Source organism: Taeniopygia guttata, chromosome 3, assembly GCF_048771995.1.
Source record: "Taeniopygia guttata chromosome 3, bTaeGut7.mat, whole genome shotgun sequence".
Lineage (NCBI taxonomy): Eukaryota > Metazoa > Chordata > Aves > Passeriformes > Estrildidae > Taeniopygia > Taeniopygia guttata.
The window spans coordinates 21,778,061-21,801,244 of NC_133027.1; the positions used below are offsets into that span (position 1 = coordinate 21,778,061).

Consider the following 23,184-nt stretch of genomic DNA (forward strand, 5'->3'; position numbering starts at 1 on the left):
AGGAGCTGCCTGGCGGCGCCGGGAGCCCGCCCCCCGCCGCCGCCGCCGCCTCGCCCACCGGCCTGCGGATGGAGTCGGGGATGCGGACGGGCGGCCCGCGGCGGCGGGGCGGGCCGGGCAGGGCCGGGAGCCACCGCCCCCGCCGCTCCTCACCTGCCGCCGCTCCCCGCCCGAGCCGCCGCCGCTGCCATGTTTGCGGGGCGGGGGCACAGGCACGCGGGGCTGCCCGGCATCACCGCGGCAACAGCCCCGGCAGCGCCGCCCGCAGCCTCCGCAGCCACGGGAGGGGGTCCCGCGGATAAGCGCCGGCTGATGCTGTGGTGGGCGCGGATGGCGCTGCCGGGCCAGCCGTGGCAGCAGGATGTCTGAGAGGGTAACGCGGGGCTCTCGGGGGTAAAGCTGCACCCGTCTGGGCAGCGAGAGTAGCGGCACCCGCAGAGTGCCACAGACGGCCCGACAACGCTGCAGATGGTCCTGCGTGCCCCCCGTGTACCCTGCCCGTGTGCCTGCCGGTTTTTCCACCCGTGTGCCTGCCAGTGTACTCACCAGCGTACCCACCCGTGTGCCTGCCGGTGTGGCCATGAGTGCACCACCCGTGCACCCACCCGTGCACCCACCGTGCACCCACCCGGGCACCCACCGTGCACCCACCCGGGCACCCACCGTGCACCCACCCGGGCAGCCCCGCGGTCAGCGGGGTGCCTGTGAGGAAGGACGGGCTGCACAGCCAGCCCCCAGCCTGCACCACAGGCCTGCTCCCCCTGAGCCATGGAGCCCTACAGCCAGGGTGGAAAAGCCTGGTGCGTCCAGCTGGAGTCCAGTGAGTGCCAGGAGCTCCCAGTTTGATGGCTGAATGATCCAGATTTAATGTGCTGTGTACCAGCTGGTATTTTCATTGATTCTTAGTTTGCAGACAGATTTGCTAGGATACTTTTCCATTAAAATCCCTGCCTAAGCACTCCTTTATCCATTATTTTGATCTGTGAATTAGGGTCAGACATCCAGAGAACTGGGAAACTATTCTAAAACTAGAGTTTTGGTTGTTCTCTTGCTTAATGCTGCTATGATTTTACTAGTGAAAGGCCGTAACACTCAAGGATCCCTCATGGCAGACTTGCCAGTGTTGCTGTGGCTGCCTGATCCCTTGGGGCCTAGCAGCAGCTCTCAGGGAGCAGCAGTGCTTTGCTGAGGGTGCTTTTGGCTGCAATGTGCCCCTACCTGCTGAACAGGAACAGGCTTCACCCCGGGCCAGGAACAGCAGCTCCTGCAGGCTCCTGTGCTGCCTGCTGCCTTCAGCTCCCATCAGTGGCAGGACACACACAGATTGGAGATTCGCAAATCAATGAGAAAACAACTTTTTCTGTCATAAAATGTCCTATGTAAGCTAACCTCAGAGGCATCATAGTTTTAACTATAAATTCTCTTTTGTACTGATTCAGGATTTCTGTAATGACTTAGGAAAGTTGTACTATAGGCTAGCTAACTATAATTTGTAGCTGACACCACAAAATATACATTCACTTCACTTGGACCTGCAACCACAGAATTTACACCAGCGGAGTTTTAACTCTGTATCTTGAACATGAACTTCACAAAATTATATCAATGTGCATAAAGCAAGTGAACAAGTGTTTGAAGGACTCTAAAAGCCGTTAGTTTTGCAATAAGTTTTCAAACAAAATCTTCTTTATCTCATTTTCAATCCCTTCTCTTGTGAGACTAAAAGCTACTAAAAAGCGAAGAACAAAATTTCCTTTCACATCTTGCTTGCATTAATATTAACCAAATCTCAAGAGAGTAGGAGACAAAACACATTCTCCATTATTAAAGACAGATCAGGTTTAGCATGCATTTCCTCTAGAAGGCCAAATCAATTTATAACTAGTTCTTTAACCTCTCACTCCTTCAAATTTATAAGCAAAAGTATTTCTAATTATATTGGTACACATTTGTGTAACTCTAAGTAGAAAACAGCCATTTTATTTGATTTGAATTCTGTATTTAGACCTTGAAAAGATCAAGTAAGTTGTCACCACGTGACCCTACTGTTTTAATTCAATGCTCTCCTTATGCTATTTTTCTTATTGCTGCCTGAAATACCAACTCTACCATTAGGCTTAAATCATGGAAATACTTATGCTTCTGCTCAGTTTTGGTCCCACTAAGAAATTCACACAGCATTCCCAATACACACAAAATTAACTACATGTCTTTGGTCTTAATTTTTTATTAATTTTAATTTCTTTTCCCCTTAGGTTTTCTCCTAAGATCTTGAACTTCAGTGTGAGAACTTGGCTTTACTTTGGTCACTGAAAATCAATCCAGTTGACTTTAGAGAGGTGAGAATTTCAGTTCACATTTTCTATTTATCTTCAAGACACCAGGTGTTATCTCATATTCTTCTGAGAAGAATATTATTTTCTGCAGCTCTGTTCTACAGATTTGCGCTTAAAAAGTTATTATTTCCTTTTAAAATTAATCATATACAACTAATAAAATTTGTTTTTCAAGAGTAAGAAGCTGACATCTGCCAACTGGATCTGCCTAGGGTGAAAAAGAATGCAAAACACTTAAATACAGAGTCTCTTCCTCGAAGAAACTATAGTGTCATGTGTCCCTAAGTTGTATTCAGGGGAAAGCTGTGAAATCCTGTGTTAGAAACTTCTTGCATGGTGTTTAAAATGCCATGAACATCTTTATACATATCATTATGAGAAAAAAATTGATGATTCCTCTTCTGAACTCTGCTCCTGTCTCCCTTAAATGAGCACAGAGCTGGGAAAGAAAAAAAAAAGTGAGAGAAGTAACAGAAAATGCAGCCTTTGTCTCTGACTCCCAAGGAGTACTGAGCTGTTTCGAAAGCAAAGCCTGACAACGTGGTTTTAGCAGCTACTTCATGACCTGGCAAAACATTATGCTGCTGAAAAATATGTTTCTCCTTTCCTCTTTTATTCCAGGCTTTGACCCAGGAGAGAAAAGGATAGGGTTCTTTTGCTGACCTAAACCAGGCTCTCAGGAGACAGAGAGCAAAAATGAGAAAAGTGAAGAGCAGTAAGTAAGCCCTGTATCATACCACGAAACTCCATGACTCTTCGTGGCTCTAGCATACGTCAGTGACTCCAGGCTGCAGGACGTTTGCCAGCCTTGCTATGGCTGCCTGAGCATGGCTGCAGTGCTGCTGTTCCAAGCAAGATGCAAAAACAAACCCAAGTTGTGCTAGAGAAGACACATCCACCACTGCTGCCACCACTGCCGACCTTCTCAGCTGCACTTGGTACTCAGACCTTAGCCAGGCTCTTGAAGCCCACGCTAGCAAGATGGGATTTGCCACTTCGCAGCAGCTTTAGGCATGCACCACAAGCATTAGGGAGACACCCCTCTCCCCCTGCAGAGACCCATTGTTAGCCATTTCATGGTAAAAACTGTCCTTACAGCACTGTGCCAGAATACAGCATAGGCACTGTATCGTACATCCACTTCTGGATTCCTATCCCCATGTGCTCTTCATCTCCTGGACACTGATAGTGCCAGAGTCCTCTGGAATTTATCTCATGAAAGTTTAAATGCGTAAATGTCATATCTCAGTTATTCCCCCTTTCTAACTTGTGGAGAGCAGTACTGTGCTGTTTTGCCTTTTTCAGCTTGGCTTTCGGGGGTGTTTACTGTGGACATCTACCTACAACTGTAACAAAGTTCACAAAATTAAGCAATGCCAGGGCTATCTGTATCTTTGAACTGCAGAAAGGGAGGAAGGTTCAGCAACTAGTAATACCAGAGTTCAGGGCAAAACTTTCTTGTTCGTGTTTTCCTCATGCTTCCAAGCAGTTCCCTAGCCAGTTTCAAGCTAAAACATATGTGATATGTATAAGAAAATACATATTGTTTGACTACAGTACACAATTTTTAGGACTATGATTTCTGGATGACTACAGTACATGAGTTCTGCAAGTCATCACAGAGTCCAAGCTCATTCAAATGCAATACTTACATTTCACTTATATATACATAGGTGTGTAAGTCACATTTACTACATAAAAGCTGTTTTTGACAATTTGAGAAATGTTGCATTCTACTCTTTTGGGATTTTAATATAATTCTTATTTAAAACAAAACCTAAACATAGCTGGTTTAGAAGCCAGAAAACATCCCAAGATGGTCTAACCTTCCTTTCTAAACTTTCAGGGCCTACCAATAGAAAGGTGAGGTCCAACCCTACAAGGGAAAGGAAATATTCTGTCTCTAGCCAAACTCAATTCTCATTGATAGCAAACCCACTTTGATTTGAAATACTGACATGGATAGGAAAGCTGTTTGTGGTTTGGCATGTAAGTTAGTCAATGTAGATTTTTGTCCAAAGAAAATGTGTAAGAGAGAAAAGCAAAATACTTTTGGAAAATACACTTATTTTAAAAACTGACAGCTGCTTGAATCAGCTATAAGTCAGTTCAAGAAATACAAAGAGTCTTAGAGGAAGCAGAAGATTGTGTGCAAATGCATGCTAAATTAATTTATAATTTGTCATTATGATTTATTGTAGAGATTTTATGTCCCCAGGGATGACATAGCAAAAATAGAAGAAGGACAGAACTGATGACAAAGACATTCATACATGGAAAAATACTGTTATGAAGATGGATGGACACAATGCTTTAAACCAGAAATAAATACAAGGAAATGGAATAAATGTACACAGAAAAATACTGGAAAGGTGGCTAGAACTAATAGAATTGCTTCTTCTCATCAGATATAAACAAGGAAACATCCATTTAGACAAAAGAGAATGCATTTATAACTGAAAAAGGAAATAGATGTTTTTCACCAGTGTAATTGCACACTGTGCAAATTCATTTCTGAAGAATGCCATTGAAGTTGTATTCAAGAAACAGAAACTTCATGAAGATAACAAGAGCATCAGGTAGCACAAGTAAGCCCCAAAAAACTAATAGGGTAAGGCTTAGATTTTAAGCGTTATGCTAATTTTCACAAGCTAAATTTTAATAAAATGAAAATATATTCCATTATTTTCCACTACAGGATTTCTTGCTGTAATGTACATCAAATTGGCAGTGATCTCTATGGGAAATAGAATATTACATAAAGCACACCACTAACTAACCTCTCTGCTCTTACACCCCTTTTCTTTTTTATAAGCATTTTCAAAAACTTTTCCCAGACAGAGAAAAGTTAAAATAAAATTACCTGAAACAGTTCTGTTCCCTGCAATATGTACACTGGATACAAGTGCACTCGGAACATTGCACAAGATTTCATAGTCTGCAGGAAACAAATGTCATAATCCAAAGCAGATGAACTTCTCTGTTCTTTGAGGTATGCTGTATTTTATATTATGTTGGTCACAAACTTTTTCAAGAAATCTAGTGCAGTTAAAACTTTAATTACCAAAATCTAACAAAAATGAACAATTGGTAGATTAACTTTTGAATATTTAAGCCACAGAGTATGTAGTTCAACTCATGAGAATACTCTTGTGAGTTTGGCCAGACTCACTTAAGAAGAGCAAATGTAATCAAACATGCATCATCTTCTAGACTACTCAGTGATCTTTTTTGCAGAGAGCTAAACCTAATGAAACTTTCCCAGCATTTTATTTAAGTCAACAGTAAAACTTTGATTGCAGATTCAGGCCTTCTCTGCCTGGTGAACTGATGATCTCAGCCTGAGATATTTTCATGGATATACCAGCACTCCAAACAGGCAAAGATCTCCAGGTGGGGCCTTTGTTTTGTAGTTCTACAATTATCTGAAGGAAACAAGGTGTGCTAGGGGGAAGGGGGGGGACTGTTTCTCCCCCACACAGCTATCTACCAGAGCAGCAGCTCTGACCCTGAGTGACATCTCTGGACTGCAGGACTCTGCTGGGCTATAGCAGACATGGCCTCAGTTTTCTTTGGAGGTCCAATTCTTACCTGTAGTTTTGATCTAAAGTTACAGCACAAGGACACTGAAGAGCTCAAGGCTCACCTCCAAGTTCTCTTCTTGCTCAGAGCATTGTGAGGCCATTAGTCACAAAAAAAAAAAACAAAAAAAAAAAAAATCCAAAAAGATGGACAGCAAAAAGAAATTGGCAAAGAAAAATATGGTAGAAACATCCCAGTTCAGCAGTTCAGTGCTTATTCTGCTGGTTAACATCAGCAGTGGGAAGATAACAAAGGAAACTACTCACTGTGAAGGAGGAATCTCAAGGCACCAGCATATGACTCTCCTGGGACCAATTATTCCTCAAGTATTTCTCAGTGATGCAGTAAGCACATAAGCTTTCACTAGGCCCTACAGAAAGGAGCAAAGATTTTTTAATTAAGTCCTGTTTAAACCATGTTAGCTGTCTTTCTCCCTTTCAGAGCCAGGTGCTAGCCCAACCGTAACCACCCATTCAAGCCCTTTGAGCAGAAGGGGCTGGAGGAAAAAAAATACAAGAATGAGAAGTGATTCCAGAGAACAAAACAAAACAAAACAAAAAGATTAAAAGGAAAATGTGTGAGTGTGTCAGACTCAAAAGTAGATTGATGGACACTGGAGGAGGGCAGCCCCCAACATCAGTCACTCCTGGAAAGTGCCCAGGGAAGCCATGGTTGCTGCCCCCCTGAGCTCTCTTTGTCAGCATGAGAAGATGAAGGACTGGAAGCAGATGATGCAGTTGGCAGGATACCCTCACTGAGTTTATGTCTCATGGTGGTGTAAAAGGCCACTTTGGCTGTAACCAGGAGGAGACTGATGAATAGGTCTTGTGTTTACTGCCCATTGTGTTATAAACATCTCAAGTAGTCATTAAGGAAAATGTGTTGGAAGAATAAATACTCTTTAATCTAGGCAAAAATGAAATACTGTTTGCAGTGAGCTAGCTTGCTTTTTTATATGTCATGTATGATTTAAGACAGAATTTTGTTTATTTGTAACTTCTATTCTTCCCTGACATTTAAAATGTTCTTTATTTGTTGTACTAATAATGGGCTTCAGATGTGAGAAAACAAATTACATACTTCTTTTGTAGTGTGACTTCAGTGCAATGATCTGAAAGTACTTACTTACATACTAGTGAATTAATCCTGACAACATATTAGTCAAGAAAAAAAAATCTTCATAGCTGAAAACTCCAGCTTACCTTTTTTTTGCCTCTTTTTCAAAGTTTGCTGTTACTGGATTAAAACAACAAATCATGATTAATAATAAAGTACTATCTATGCTTGAAGCCAAAATATACAGATTTCCTAGCAAGCACTGTCAGATCTTTTACTAAACAAGCAGCAACATCCTGATTTCACGTTCTTGCTGTTTATGCACTAGCCCACTTTCTTTGCCAATTCCACATCTACACTAACAATCACTGCTGAAGAACTGTCACCAAGTAGTCATGGATTGTGTATCTACAAATAAATTTTTTTAAAGTGATCAAAATTTCAAAATATTCTCATCTAAGTGATACAACCTTCCCAAAGCCACAGAAGTTTTTATCAAGCCTACAGAAGAATAGGAACATAGATGTTGCCTCATTTATATATTTCTTAACAATTTTCCAGTTCTACAATGCCCTGTTCCCTCAGAGCAATTGTCCCATTGTGGTTTTGTTTTCTATTGCTTTGCATCGATCAAAGTAATATGAAAACTTCACATCTGAGAAAGACTTTTTATTTTCTCCACTGCTAGCACAAATCACAGGCAGGCAGTCATTGCCTTACATAATTTGGGAAGACACCTAAATACCATGCTTCTGTCTGAAGAGAAATAGTGTGAATATCCTCATGCTGGAGAGAAGGGAAGGTGTAAGGCTGTTTATCATGCAGCTGTAGCAATAGCCAGGTTTGTGGGGAATACAGAAGAGATGCAAACTAGGGAATGAGAAGCAATATTGTTAAAAGACAAACATCCTTCTGGAACAGTAAAGGGATATTTGTTTCAGTATGGCTGAATCAGGCCAAAAGTCCATTTGCCCTAGCATCCTGTCTCTGACAATGATGTTTAAGAAAAGAAACAAGGCATGGAGTAAGTTCGGTGTGGTACGTCCCATGGCATGTCCTGCCAACATCAGCTTCCTTTTCTAGAGACTACATCAGCATCTTTGGTTTTAAAAAGCCTGATGCACTTCTATTCCATGAGTTTTCACTATGGATTCAACTTTTCTCCATAAAATGTATTTACTTCTATTTTTTTTTCTTTTTAAATGTAATGAGAAAGAAAACCACACAGAAAACTTTGCTTTTATGCAGGAGAAGTTAGGAATGTTAATAGCTTGATGGGAAATATTATGTGTCACCTGGTCATGTTCCTGTCGGTGGAACAGTGCCATCCACTGCAAAAACTCCCCCTCTGTGTCACTGCAGGACAGCTCTGTGCCCATGTGAGCTGCCCCTTAGTTTCCACCCATCTCTGCCCACAGCCAGGGTGCCCAGCATTCAGGTGTGCTTTTGCTCAAGCATAGATCTTCAGGGGATGATGTAATCTACAGTAATTTAACTTTCTATTGCTGGCAAAGGATAAAGGTCAAGTCCAAACAGCCCATTAAGCATCTCGAGTGTTATTGTTATTATGTGATACAGACACATAATCTCCTGCCCTTTTAAACATTTGTCAATCTATAATCTGTAACTATGAGAATGCCATTGGAGTCAGTCTGAGAAATGTATTGGTTTCTATTGTAAGAAAATATGCAATTATATATAGTATAGAAGCATACTATGGATAATGCAATCAAAGGCACTGAGAAAATTAAAAGATGGAATGGCATTGGAAAAAGTATAAATACTAGCTAAGCAACCAAACTGTCCCAAATGCCTAACAGATGGACTTAGAGCTATGGCTCATGAAATTATGACCATGTATTTTCCACAGAATTCCATAGAAAAAAAACTTGCTATTCATGAAAGTTGAAAATTTAAAATAATTTAAATGCAAGGTATTGTCATCTCAAAAAAATTGCACGTGAATCCCTTATTCAGAACAACAAATTTTGCAATTAAGAATTTTGCTTACTGTACTTTGGAAGTCTTTAGAATGTGGATTAAATTATATGTACTCCTTGCATATATAGTTTTCCTGTTGATTTAACCTTGATTTCAGTTTGTTTACTTTGCTTCTGATATATGCAAAATTAAAGGTGCTTTTATTCTGAAGCTGTGTCCACACAGGATTAAAGGCAGTTTTACTAATACACTTCCAAATCACACCAGTAGGTGTTTCAGATAATTTTCCTGAATGCTTCTATATAATCAAGGCTGGTGTGACATGCTTAGGAGACTGCTGTAGTCCTGGATAATGAGAGTTAGGAAGAGAGCTATAAATATTTCTACAAAAGTTATTACTCAGTTTTGATTATTAATTAGTTTTCTAATAAAGTATGCAGGAGTCAGTGGCATTTGCCTAAATTTGCCTGGAGTATTTGCCATTCATATTAATTTTCTTTAGTATGAAAAAAAAAGTTCCCATGCACAGGCTAATGATGCAAGATGGGGTTTGTTTTTTTTTTTTCCTATGCTTAGACCAAGTGGCTGAAACCTTGACCTCATTGATGTCATTGATAAAGTTTTCCCTGACTTTAGCAGCGGTGTATTTTAATTCAAAATAACTTCATACAGAAGAGAGAGTGAAAAAACCTGTGTATGTGCAGTGTAGAGATATCAATGTAATCTAAAGAGGTATTTTATCAGATTAGTTCTTGGTTTCTCTCTCATGCCTTTGACATCAGTACTAAAAAGAGATTTTGCTGTCCAGTTAAATTTCACAAGAGAAAGATGCACTTCAGTTGGTTCCAAACCTAGTTAAAGGAGTGATTTTTTTTTTCATGTCTCTGTCCTCTTGATCATAGTAACTAACCTAAAAGGAGACCCCATTTCTTCTGACAGAGACTTATCTAAAATGCTACTGAACAATTACTTGAAATGAAGGGCATAAAAAATCTAGTGGATGTTGGAGCAGGGTCTTAAATTTTGTTTTGGTATTATTTAACTGATTATGTAGATGATTTAAATTTAGAAAACATGTTTATAGAAATTTAGAAAGCTGTTTACGTGGCTGAGTCTTTTCAGTTTTCATAGAATCATTAAGGTTTTCTTGTCTCTAATCTCAGCTTCAATGACAATAGTTTTCTTAGCATTTGGCTATTCCAAAAGTAGAACTAAAAACCAAGTGCTTCCAAAATCATCAAGTTTTCACAAATCAGTTGCTGCCTTTTGCTGTTCTCAAGGCACTAGCATGTAAAGCCAGTGTGGATCCCCAAAGAAACTGGCAGCTTGCTACTTTACAATTTCCTCATGTGTACCCAGTGAGATATAACTCTACAATAATCTAGATCTTCCACCTTTTACAGCACCTAAAATTTTAGATCCAAGTAGAATTTTCCCCAGCTGTTCATTAATAGCATGCTCAGCTTTACTTAACAGAAAGGTCTCCTGTAAAGCAGGTGCAGGTGAGAGTTACTTTCTGAAAGCTTACATTGCTTTTTTTGTGTTATGCTTAGTGTGGGCCAGGTACCAGAGACTATGTCCCTTACGTTGGCAGTAAGGGAATATAAAGCTTGCTTTAGCCACCAGGGGCTTATGCCAATATAGGAATTCAGTTTAAGCTAAAGCTGGAGAGATTTATACTGGCTGAGAATTTGCTTATGCTTTAAGAAGCTTACTTTTATTTAGAGAGTTCAGAGATTTTAGGAAAGGCTTCAGTTAGAAGAGTTTATATTTTGTAGATATATTTGCATAACAGTACTTATTTTTCATAAGAATTTGGTAACTTAAATTTGCATAGCTTTTATTTAGATTTAAAATAATATAATTTAATTTTTTCTATAGCTTTCCCTGCCTTTATTTCATCCACTATTGATGAGTTTGCATGTTCACCTATTACAGTTATACTGTAAAATTACTAACTTCTTTGAAATTCCACTGTATCTTCCTCCTGACCTTCGTAGTCTCAATACATACTTTACATAAATCCTTTGCTTTTCATACCATAGTAGTTTACTATATACTTTTCTATTTGGTCAGGAATTTATATTTCTTGCAAACGACGAAAAGAAAAAAAAAAATCAGTTACTTGGAACCAAGAAAGTCATATGCTTCAGGAAAGGTGAAGATTGATATCAAAATGAATAAACTTACATTTCCTATGAGGGGAAATGTTTAGATTCAGAAACAGCATTGCCTGCTGTGCCTTGTATTGTGTCTGATGTGCTGTTGTATAGTACTGTAATCTCATAATTCTCCTTTGCAAAACTGTTTTTCAAACTTCATCTTGATTTGGTAATTCCACATTAACCTCAATGTTGAAGGTAAGCAGCCATTATGTGTGCCTACAAAGTCAGTCATCCTTTTGCTTAAGAACAACCTAGCAAGTAAAATTCCCTTTGCATTTCAGAGCATCAATTTAGCTGTCCTGTGCAAGGTTTCTGGATGAGTTCAGTAGCATAGGTGCCTGCAGTTGAAAATTTGCTGCTGCCTTCAAAGGCAAGTATTGAAATGTTTCAGATAGGACATGATAGCTCAGCTACCAAATTAATCTATTTTTACATTATAAATTTTGATGATCTTCTTTTGTGTTCTTTGCAAAGAAAGGCTTGGCATCTTGGTGCAAAATTGCACCACATCTTTCTTGTATACTTGATGAAAACCCATTGTGAGATAATTTCAGAGGGAAGGCAGCATATCCCATTAACCTGTGCTGGGATTTGGGTACCTGGTGTTCTGCTAAATCCTAGTTTTTAATCCAGAAAGAGTGCTTTCATCACAGTTTAAGCTAATCACAAGCTCCCTAAGTACAGGGATACAAGTTCCCTGCTCTGCAGCATCCCTGGGTGTCACAGTGCCTGGTTCTTGGGGATGGGAAGCTGCCACTTAGGCCCTCATCAGCCCAGTATTAAGCACAAAACAATCTCATTTTTGCTAGTCTCCTGCCTGTCCCTCAGTTAGTCTTTTCAGTCTGCACAGATGCAGCAAGGGTGATGTCCTCTGATGGGTGACAAAGCACAGAGACCCAAGGGTGGCACATCAATTCCCAGTTTTTTCAGTGACCAGTGTGCCCATCTTACAAGTATTCATCATGCTACTGAGAAGATTTGCACAACAGACAGGACCTGAGCCCACAAAAATGAGGAATTCCTTTCATGATGCTTCTATAAACATCTGGTTTCTGCCTAGCAGAGGTCTTGTGCCTCTTCACCACCACTGCAAGAAAGAATGAGAATTGTTTAGGTGACGGGTACTTGAATGTATTAAATGCTACATTTTTTTTTAATTACTTGATCCTTGTGTTCTTTAGAGATCTGGAGGCATAATTTTACTGTGTTATTTTTAAAGACTTGGACATTACAATATCTCTGCCATAAGCGTAAAAACTAGGCAAAAAAAAAAAAAAGAAAAAAGAAATTTCTTAACCTAATTACATAAAAGTCCAAAGAAATTCTGCAGGTCATAAATATATGTAGATTTTCTCTATTAAACGAGCCTGCAGGGAAACGCCTGAGAAAAGTTGTGAATTAAACTAGCATAAGAATAAATTGATTTACTCAATAAAAATACCCATTCTAGTGCTAACCCCCTCCTATGAAAAAAGCCACTGGCATTTTTCCTGAAGGTCTGTGAAAATATGAATGCAACACGATTAAAATCTAGGGTTTTTTGTTTGTTTGTTTGTTTTTTCTTTCAGTACTATCCTAAGCAGGTGTTTTGGTGCATATGAGTCAGGGAATAGCTTACAGAAACCTCATGCCCAAAAGAGATTTGAGGTTTTTTGTTTGTTTATGGGGGTTTTTAATTGCTTTCTGAAAGCAGGAGAAGTTAATAATATTGCATAATCTTAGATGAGAAGCACCATGTCTAAATTGTACAAACACAGCTGGAGGGTGACTTAGATGGTGACTACTCCTTATCCATCCTTATTGGTGGAGCAGCTGCACTTCCCACAGGTAATTCCTCGGTATACTTACTAGGAAGATACAGATTATGATCCATTGCCCTCCAGGAATAAAGCATAGCCTAATTGAATATGGGTTTCTTGTAGTTCCACAGACCATGTTTTTGGAGGAGTTTGTCACTATTCCTGTAGAACTACATCTTTCCAGGTATACTGGAAATATATACTATATACTGGAAATATATACTATATATATATTTCTCTGCAGGCAGACACTGCTCACAAAGTTTGGTCAGCAATAGAAAATATCTTGATTGCAGAATAAGTGGTGTTTCTTACCAGCTTAACTGGTAAGAACCAGTGACTTTGCCAGTAAATTTGATTACCTTGACAAAGTGACACACGACAGGGTAGTCCAGTGCAGTGGTTAACAGCATGAGCTGCATGTCCTTACACTGCACCACTGGCAGTACCAGGGAAAGACAATTCAGTTTCACTTCCTAACCCAACTCTGCAACTGCAGGATGATAAAGGAGATCCGTGATTGCAGTGATCTGTAATTTCAACTACAGAATGTGTAAAACTATTGTCCAGCAAAAAATAGAAAAGAAGTGGTATATTCTATTTAATGGAACATTTATTAGTTTTTTAGTGCATTTGTCAAAGTGACTGTTAGTGTGATATTGTGCTATAAATCTGTATGCTATTATGTTTAAAATAATCTGTAATAAATTTGTCGTGCTTATTACTATCACCCTTTTTCTTATCTGTTATTTTATATTTTCCATCTGTGAATAACCAAGTATTTATGAGTAAGCAATGTCATAAAATGCATAAATACTCAAAGAAAATACTATTGTGCTGTCTTATGGTTATATTTGTCTGCTAGAAAGTGCAGTTTTAGCTTTGATATGGAAGAATTATTTACAGTGCCTGAAAAAATGCAGTATGTAACAGAATGAAGATGTTCTTCATCACAAAAAGACACTGGTATTCAAAACTTCCTTCCTGACCCCCTCAGCCATGTCTCATAAGACTTTTCACTGTAAGCTATTGAACAGAAACGTAAAGCTCATGACTTAGCACTGCCAGTGCTTATGCTTGTGTTACCAGGCTGCTGCAACATAGCATTTGAGTCCTTCAGCAAGGTTTGTAAGTGGTGGCTTGAAAATACTAGGTTGTGGATGAAAACTGAATTGAAGCTTAGTGAGCTCTTGTTGAACTGGCATTGCTGAAAAGATTGTGACTGATAAGAATTTTACCTATGACACATTAAAACAAAATAAATGTGTTACTAAGGTTCTGACATGACCCGTAGAAAGCAAAAAACGTGAAAAGTTAAATTTTATGTGCTGTGTAAAGTGTGACATCAAAAGTGGCCAACTTTACTCAATGAGTTAAAAATTGTGTTATATCCAAGTGCAGTGTAACAGAGCAAGGTGGAAATGTTAAAATTGTAGATTCTAAGGCTTTGTATGGGCCCATTTTTCCTTAAATGTTGATCTGTGTGTGGAACGGCACAGGATTATACAGGGAAAAAAAAACCTCACTGAAAACCCCACACAGATGAGCCATTCTTCTGTATATATTTTTTCTGTAGAATCACTCAATTAGTAAAAATACTTTTTTTTCTGGTGATAAAAGCTACTTCATTAGTCTTCTTGATTGTTTACTTGTTTTGTTGGTTTTTCATCCTTGTAAATACTAGGACAAGGAATCTGGTTTTTTAAAGGTCTGCAGATCTAGGTCTTCAAAGCAGAGCTCCTGACCTCCAATATTTTGTAGTGGACCTGAGCTGCTCATTGCAGAGTTGTGCACTGGACACGCTTTCAGTTTCCACAGAAAGCACCCCAGTCCAGGAGAATTCCCCACACTGTGTCCCCTAGCATGGGTGCACCTGGCAGCACAGGGAGACACAGCCCCAGAGGCAAAACACAAGTGCAAGACAAGTGAGAAGAGTTAAAAAGAAGCTGAAAAAAAACGGGCAATTGAAACCAAGGCTGGAGAAAAGCAGTGCAATCAGATCCTCAGTATTACAATGCACCTCTTTTTGCTTCCTGACAAAGCTGGAACAGGAGAGAGATCTAAATCTAATCAAACCTGGAAGAATGCTTGCCTTAGTTCTGGGAAGAAAGCAAGTAAATAAACAAACATCAGAGATTGAAAATTTCAGATGACGAAAACAAAGTACAAAGTGTTTATTTATTTATTGCTGTAGTAATTTATCTCCAGTTTAAATTTTGGTTTTGTTACATGACTCTTTCCAAACCTCAGTTCATTCACTTGCAAAACTGGTATACTTTTACTTAGCAGAAGTCTTCCAAATATGAATAGACGTGTTATATTCTTGGCTAAATGTTTCAGAAATGCTTTTTGAGATTCCTGAGTAACAGGCACAAACTATAAAGTATTGTTACTATTACTCTGAGCTTTGTATTAGGGACCTGACACAATGAAAATAACACTGACCCACTTCAATCAAATTCTGTATTTCTTCTGAAAATTTGCTGGGTTTATCCAGCATGAGAGAAGACTGTTTTAGCACATTTAAGAAAGGAAAAAAGTGTGATCAGAGATAGATACTACGTTTTTAAAATCCACGTTTAGACACCTAAAGGGGGTGGAATTGAAAGCTGCTGAACAATTCCAGATGTCACCATCTTGAAAGAGTCCTGAGAACACTTCTATCCCTCAGCACCAGGAAGGAACTGGCCTGATTCTTAACTGTGGATTCAAGTAATCCCAGATATTCAGTTTTAAAGATGCTGTGTGAAACCTCTGGATATTTGAAGCACCCAAATCCTCTATTAGTAGCAGTTAGCCTTTTCTATGCCTTGGGAGATCTATGGCACAACTTTCAGTACACATTAGTAAAACCACATTTTCTTTTTTTTTTTTTTCTTTGTGGAGAAATAACTCCTTGAATTTCATTCTTTTGGATCAACTGTAGGCAACTCCCTGGCAAAAATACTGACTGCCAATGTAAAAATGTTGAGCTGCAGTCAGCAGACTCCTCACACTCTAAATATTGTAGCTTGTGGAAAGAAATGCAGTGTGGGAGTAACCTTTTACTCCCTTCTACGTACTTGTGGAGGCTTTCTGCCCTCTTGCACAGTTGTGAGTGATTGAACATAAAGCAAAGCACTGCTGGGGGCTGTGGAGCACTGCTGGAAGCAGAGCAGAGCAAGTGACTCCGTTTGCCTTCCTGCCAAGTAGTTTAAAGGGTACCTTTAGCCCCAGTGCGTGGGGTGGGCACTAAATGAAGTCTCTGTTTGCTTTGCCCAGGGTATGGCTGAGTGAGGATGCTCAGTGACTGATGATGCATGGGGGAGGATTTTCTGCCCTCAGGATACTCCATATCACCTTTAACCACAGCTGGGACCACCTGGGCTAGGGCACACATCCCTGCTGGGTCAGGCAGAGGCGCTCAAATTAGGTTTCAGAAAACCATGTGTATGGGAGGCACCCAGCTAGCGCAAACACCAGAACAGAAACTCCCTGGGATTTATATACCAATCAACAGAAAATACTCTCCTGCTTCACAGGTATGTCTGAGGTTTGGTCCTTCCCTTCGAGCCTTAATAGTCTATGGAGATCAAAAGAGCCAGTGAAGTGCTTACTACTTTCTATCTAGTGCCTGATAGCTGGTGACTGAAGAGGATGACACCACCTAAGTGAGCCCATTGTACTTCCATTTACAGACTGAATTGACAACAGTAATAGTACATCACATACATTAATTTCCTGCTTACTCAATGAGGAAATTATGTGCACTTGTTGTAGGTTAAAATACCACAGCAAGCCAAGCCAAGGGGATCACCAAATTATCCCAAACAGCAATACAATATTTCCTCCTTGTCCTGTCAGAACCCCTTGGGCTTAGCCTTTCCATTTTGGGGGGATTTGACGGTAGAGCTTAATGTAATTTCCCGAACTATGTAAAAGTGGAAAACCGTGTTTTTTGTCAGTATATTTTGTTAATATAACTGTGTTAAGTTATCAAAACAGCATTCCTAGCTAATATTACCAGAGCAGTGTTTTCTAGCCTCAGATTTAGCCTTTTTTTAGGCAATTGAGAAACAGCAGCAGCTTTGGTCATCCTGGCATTTCTGCTGCTTCATATTGGATGTTCCTGCAGGAACAAGACATGCATTCTCTTGCAGCACCAGCCAACAGCCATTCTGGTGTCTTTGAACACAGACCAAGAGAGGACTGAAACTTCCAAAGTAAGTTTGACAACACAAACCAACAAGGCAGGTTACTTCTTTGCATGAAGCTAGTAAAAGTTTCAGTGGAGGTGTAGAAGTACTTTGTAGAGATCATATAGATTAAAAAAAAAAAAAAAAAAACCTTTATAAAAATTTGTGTTGGGTTTTCATGGCCAGATTTTAATAGTAGAGGGGCTGCAGGTGTGGCTTCTGTGAGCAGCTGCCAGAAGCTTTCTCCATGTCCAGCAGAGCCAATGCCAGACAGCTCCAGGATGGATGTGCTAGGCCAGTCAGAAATGGCAACACAAATGGGATAACACGGTTGAGAAGGGAAAAGTTATTGCACAGTTGTAATTGCAGCCAGAGAAGAGAGGAGTGAGAACATGAGAGGAACAGCTGTGCAGACACCAGGGTCAGTGCAGAAGAAGGGGCAGGAGATGCTCCAGGCACCAGAGCTGAGATTCCCCTGCAGCCCGTGGTGCAGCCCATGGTGAGGCAGCTGTGCCCCTGCAGCCCGTGGGGATCCACAGGGATGCAGAGATCCACCTGCAGCCCATGGAGGAGCCCCACACCAGAGCAGGTGGATGCCTGGACGAGGCTGTGACCCTGTGCAAGGCCTGTGCTGGAGCAGGGTCCTGGCAGGGACCTGCAGACCTGTGGAGAGGAGCCCACACTGGAGCAGGATTCCTGGTGGGACTTGTTACCCCATGGGGGACCCACGCTGGAGCAGCCTGTTCCTGAGGGACTGCACTCTGTGCAAGAGTGATCCACACTGCAGCAGTCTGGGGGGGACTGGTGCCTGTGGGACGGACTCACGTTGGGGAAGTTCACAGAGAACTATTCCAGTGTGGGGGACCCTGGAAAGGGATTCCTCTCCCTGAGCAGCAGCAGAAACAACCTGGGATCCACTGACCATAAGTCCCATTCTCATCTCCCTGCGCTGCTGGGGGAGGAGGTAGAGCTGGGAAGGAGAAGTGGGGAGAAGATGTTTTTAAGATCTTATTTTACTTCTCATTATCCTGCTCAGATTTTTTTAGTACTGAAATTCTATTAATATCCCCAGTTTGAGTCTGTTTTGCCTGTGAGTGATAGCTCTGTGTCCTGAAATCAACCCATGAACTCTTTGGTACATTTTTCTCTCACCTTTCCAGCAGCAGAAGGGAGAATGGATTTGGTGGGTACCTGGCATCCACCCAGGGTCAGCCTACTATAAACAACAAGCAAATATACTTTGGGTTATGCAAATACACTTTGTGTTGCATTCATAGCTATGAGAAACATAAAGTTACTGACATATATACCTACTTGTTAACATTTGTCTGTAATAATGAGAAAATAATAGGAACAGTTAGAACAAGGCATGGCTGTTGACTCACTAGCAAGAAGGAAGACGATGATTGTATATGTGAATAGACTGCAAAGCAATAGAGGGGGAAATTGTATTTCCATAAAAGAAACTAGGAAAATGAATATGCACATATTTTATAGTCTCATTTATACATTCCTTACATGGTAAATAAAACTCAAAAACATATCTCACTGTTCAGCGTAAGAAAAATTGTTTCACATGGGACATTTATTTCAGTCTTTCTTGAATAGTGAGAAGTACCTAAACTGAATTTTGGCCTCCAAAAAAGGGATACAGAAGAGTTCTTTACATGAAAGACATTGTAGGGCAAATGTGAAGCAGAAATTGAAATACATATTTTCAGTATATTCAGTATGTATTTGGGCTAACTCTATAAAAACAACTGCAGGTCTGCCAAAACATGAGAGAGAGAGAGAATGAGAGAGAGGAGGTCAAGCTAAAATATCCTGGCAGGACTGATGGACATAGGCCTGTTTGGCATCATGTGTACTCACATCTGTGAGCTGGGCGTGTGTGTTCAAGGACAGGATCTGTTTCTCTGCAAGAAACCCTGCACATTGAACTTCTCCAGAAGCTCTGCAAAGGGCTGGTAGTGGCAGCTTTCTCTGCTCCACCCAAGATTTCACAGCAGTCCAAACTTGGCCACCCTGGTGCTGCTGGAAGACCTCAGACTGCCTGCCCTCAGGGCTCCTCAGTGTTCGGAAAGTTTCTGAAATAGCTATTCCAGAACATAATTTGGGCGTACATCTTCCCTGGATGCTCCTATTTCAGAGTAGGAATGCTTTTTTTGGTCTGACTCTAATTCTTATTCAGAGCTAATTCAGAAACTGGGTGGCTGCATAGAAAATAGGTATTAAAAATTTATTCTGGAATAATAGTCACACCTCTTATTTCTGCATCAGATACAGTTATTTGGGAATGCCTCTTCCAGTTCATTCCACATGGAGGTGAGCCCTGAGTGTTCTACCACCTGTTTTTTTCCCCATCAGATAAAGAGAAATCCATATGCCACAGTCCTGAGAAATAAATGAAAACCCTTTGAAATTAAATGCTGCTTTAAACTGAAGTTATTTTGACAATAGAAAAATCAAAGGCATCACGCTTTACTTATGGTGCCTGAAGAGTTGAATTCTGAGCTGTAGTTTCTGTTGCATCACTGATTTACTCATTGTCTTAAACTTAACTAAAGATGATTCATAGGCAATTAAAAAATGGCAAGGAAGAGAAATGCCACCCTGGTGTGATCCAACAGGTAGGTGTTGTCAGGGCGAAAAACTCAGGCATCAGGTAGGTGTTGTCTCAGACCCAGCCTCACCAGCAAGGCAGCAGGGATGGGACCAGTTTAAACCACACGGAACAGCTCTTGTCCCCATGCTTGGGAACAATGTACCAAATTTCTGTAGCAGTCTCCAGGCAGTGCAAAGCAGATGGAGTCAGCTCTGCACCCTTGTGCCTGAAGGACACTGCCCAGGAGGCCCTTTGTAGCCTTTGTTTACCATGTTTGCCTCACACAGCTCCACAGTGAGATGCCAGCTGGAACAGAATTGCTGCTGGACTGAAGGAGCTAACCAATTTTTTGTTGTATACATTAAGTGAGAGCCACTATCAATTTAATATCTTTTCTAGTAACAAAACAGGTTTATATTGGACATTAGGAGAAATTTATTCACTGAAAGGCTGGTTGAACATTGGAACAGGCTTCTCAGGGAAGTAATGGAGTTACCATCCTTGGAAGTGTTCAAAAAACACGTAGATGCAGCACTTAGAGATATGTTTTTGTACTGGGCTTGGCAGTGTAAGGTTAGTGGTTGGACTCAATGACCTTAGAGGCCTTTCCCAACCTTAATCATTATATGATTCCAGGTGTCAAAAAGCAAGGAAGGAAAGGCACTGGTGCTGTGAACTTGGGCAGCTACCCTTGCTCCACAGTGAGCAGTCTCTTGAAGGACAAGTGAGATGATGACCTGAGCTGAGGTGGTCTGAAGTGCTTTCTAGAAGAGGTTTTCTCTCCACTGCCCTCACAGAGCCCTCACTGGCTCTCAAAGAGGTGCTCTTATAGCAAATGATGTTAGCAGCTCTTTGAACACTTAGGTCTGTTGTAAAATAGCACAGAGCAACAATGGGAAGGCTGAGCTTTCTCTAATTCTGAGCTCAAGATGAAAAAGGCAAGATCTACATCTGTCAGAAGACAGATGTCAGGCTGTTCGGACTCTCACAGTTACTGGTAGAAGGCCAACAAGTAATAAATAATCACAAAGTCAGTCTATAAATTTCTTTATTAGAGCTGGCCAAAAATAGGCCACTGCTCTTTGTAGCTGAGAGAGAAATAGTGGATGGCTACAGAGGAATAAATTGCTGCTATGAATTATAAGTTAATGGGCATTGAAAATGCTAAATTATAGATATTAAGTAATTATGCAAATTATATTCCTTCATCTAATCATTTATTTAGAAGAAGCACTTATAATCACAGAGTGACTGCAGTGGCAGAAACAGTCCTATTGATGTATAACCTGAAGATTAGAAGTAAACAAACTCCTGTTATAAATGGTATTGTCTTCTTTTCAGGAATCTCAAAGCTTTTCATAATGTTAGCAATGTCTTAAGGTGGTCCTCAGAATTATAGGGATAAGCAACCTGAGGCACAAAACTGATAAGGGAGGTAAGACACAGATTTTTCCTGTTAAGTTTCATGTACCAGTTTCACTGCAGATGGCAATGCTTGGCTTAATGTTTTCCCATGCCCATCACCCAAGCCTAGGCTACCCAGTGCCCCTGGCCTGACTGTGCTCCTCCAGTATATCTGCATGATTGCTCATTGGACTACTGCCACACAGAAGATTTTCCCTTTTTTTAAAAAATAAGACCTTTAAATAGTGTTTAAAAAAAAATTATTTATTATTTTAATTACATGGTTGCCTTGGCAAGAATACATGGTGGCAGGAGCAAGACAGCAGTAGTAGAGCTGGAGACAATGTCAGCCCCCAGGTGGGGCAGGAGATCTGTGCTCTCCACCCAAGAGACTCATCAAGCCTCCCCCTTACCCTGTGAAGATGACAGTTCTTCTCTTCATGCACTGCTGAAGCATTGTTTTTCAGGAGGTTGGGTGAAATCCAGCAAATACATCTTTGTTTTTCAATCTGGTCACATAAAATTCTCTCTGGGTTTTATGGTTATGCTGGCTGCTCTCTTTTCAGACTAAATGAGCAATTAAGTGTCCCACTGCTCAGCCAGACCTAAAGCAATGGTAGTGACTGCCAAGGACTAGACTGACTATAAACACTAACATTGGGAATTAATTAATTCAGGGTTTATATGTGTGTGCGACTTATAGAACAGGCAGAATTTCAGCAGAAAGCCATGCAGACAGGAAAGCTCCTGTTTGTAAGTCAGAAAGAAAACCAGAAAGCCACTTTTTGGACAGTATGCTAGCTGAACGCCAGGATTGAAGTATGAAAAGGGAAACTGCCTCTGTATGATTTCTATGCTTAGGAAAACATTATTTACCAATAAACATAGTAATATCCAAGAAATAGCTGACTGACATAATTTTCTCCTGTGAAGTAGGGTGCACAGATCACTGCACACGAGGCAAATTCTTACAATGAAAAGAATGAAAACATGAGATTTGATCTGATGCATTTGAGGCCTCTACTTGGGTATTTCAAAGTTGCCCATTAATTTGAGATTGGAAAACTTTGTTATCCAAGCTGCAAGTTCTGCTGAAACTGCCTGTAGCATTGCCAAAGCCTGGCAGTGGTGACACAGCCCCCAGTGCAGCCCAGGCCAAGGCACAGACTTACTCGTCTGTCCAGCAGAAATTCTTAAGCTCTTCTTTTGCTGGGACATGCAATGTGAAGAATCTGTGGCCATTACATGGGATTTTTATTTCTTGCTTGTTGAAATGAAACCATAGTTCATACCGAAAGCTTTCATTAGAAACTGGGATAAGACAACTTGAAAATAGGATGATTTCACTGTCTTGCCACAGATCCTGCCAACCCTGTGCAGGACTGGCCTGCACTAGCCATGCAAAAGGTAATGGGAATGGACATGTAGGTAACATAGGACTTTACCAGCTGCAAGGGACAGGAGCACTCCCACAATCTGAGGGACAAGTGAAGAACCACCTGCCCAGATCCCATCTCATCACCAGAAGGAATGATATGCAACTCTTGGCTTTTTTGATCCATTTAAAATCTTAAATGTGGTAAATATGCAGTAAATCATATAGTAATCACTGGAACAAGTATTAGCATGCAGAGGCTTTTTTCTTTCATACTCGCAAATCTAATTATTTTCCCACCCTTCTTTTTCCCAATTCCTGCTCTGTTTCCTCTCTATCATTCTCATTCTTGTTTAAAACTTTCTGCTGCTTTGCACTGTTCCTTTCAACAAAGAGGAAAGAAATAACGTGGTCCTTCATTTTACTGCCCCTTTGTATCAAAATCAGGAGAAAATACGTCAGAGAAGGGAAGAGAAGGACATTTACACTTCCTCTAACTACTGCTGCTGCTGACATTTATATTTATTTGATTTACACACATTCTAATTAATACAAGTAGTAAAGGGGAGAGCTCAGCAGTGAAGCTACAAAAGTTTACAAGTTGCTTTCACATGTTTATTGCTTTGCTAAACTCCAGATCCCTAATCAGCTTAACAGATTATTCCCTGCATTCATAATGCTTCGCTGACAATGAAATGTAAACAATCTGCTGCAATGGGAGATGTAAAATCTATAGAGAAGATCTC

At 40.5% G+C, this 23,184-nt stretch overlaps 1 long non-coding RNA gene across 1 annotated transcript; it reads left to right on the forward strand.

Moving 5' to 3' along the window:
• The first annotated feature begins 8 nt into the window (after positions 1-8).
• Positions 9-7,014, forward strand: LOC115494247 (uncharacterized). Its single transcript, XR_012054878.1, has 3 exons — positions 9-373; positions 2,256-2,339; positions 2,958-7,014. It is a non-coding gene; the product is annotated as an uncharacterized lncRNA (long non-coding RNA).
• The last annotated feature ends 16,170 nt before the right edge of the window (positions 7,015-23,184 follow it).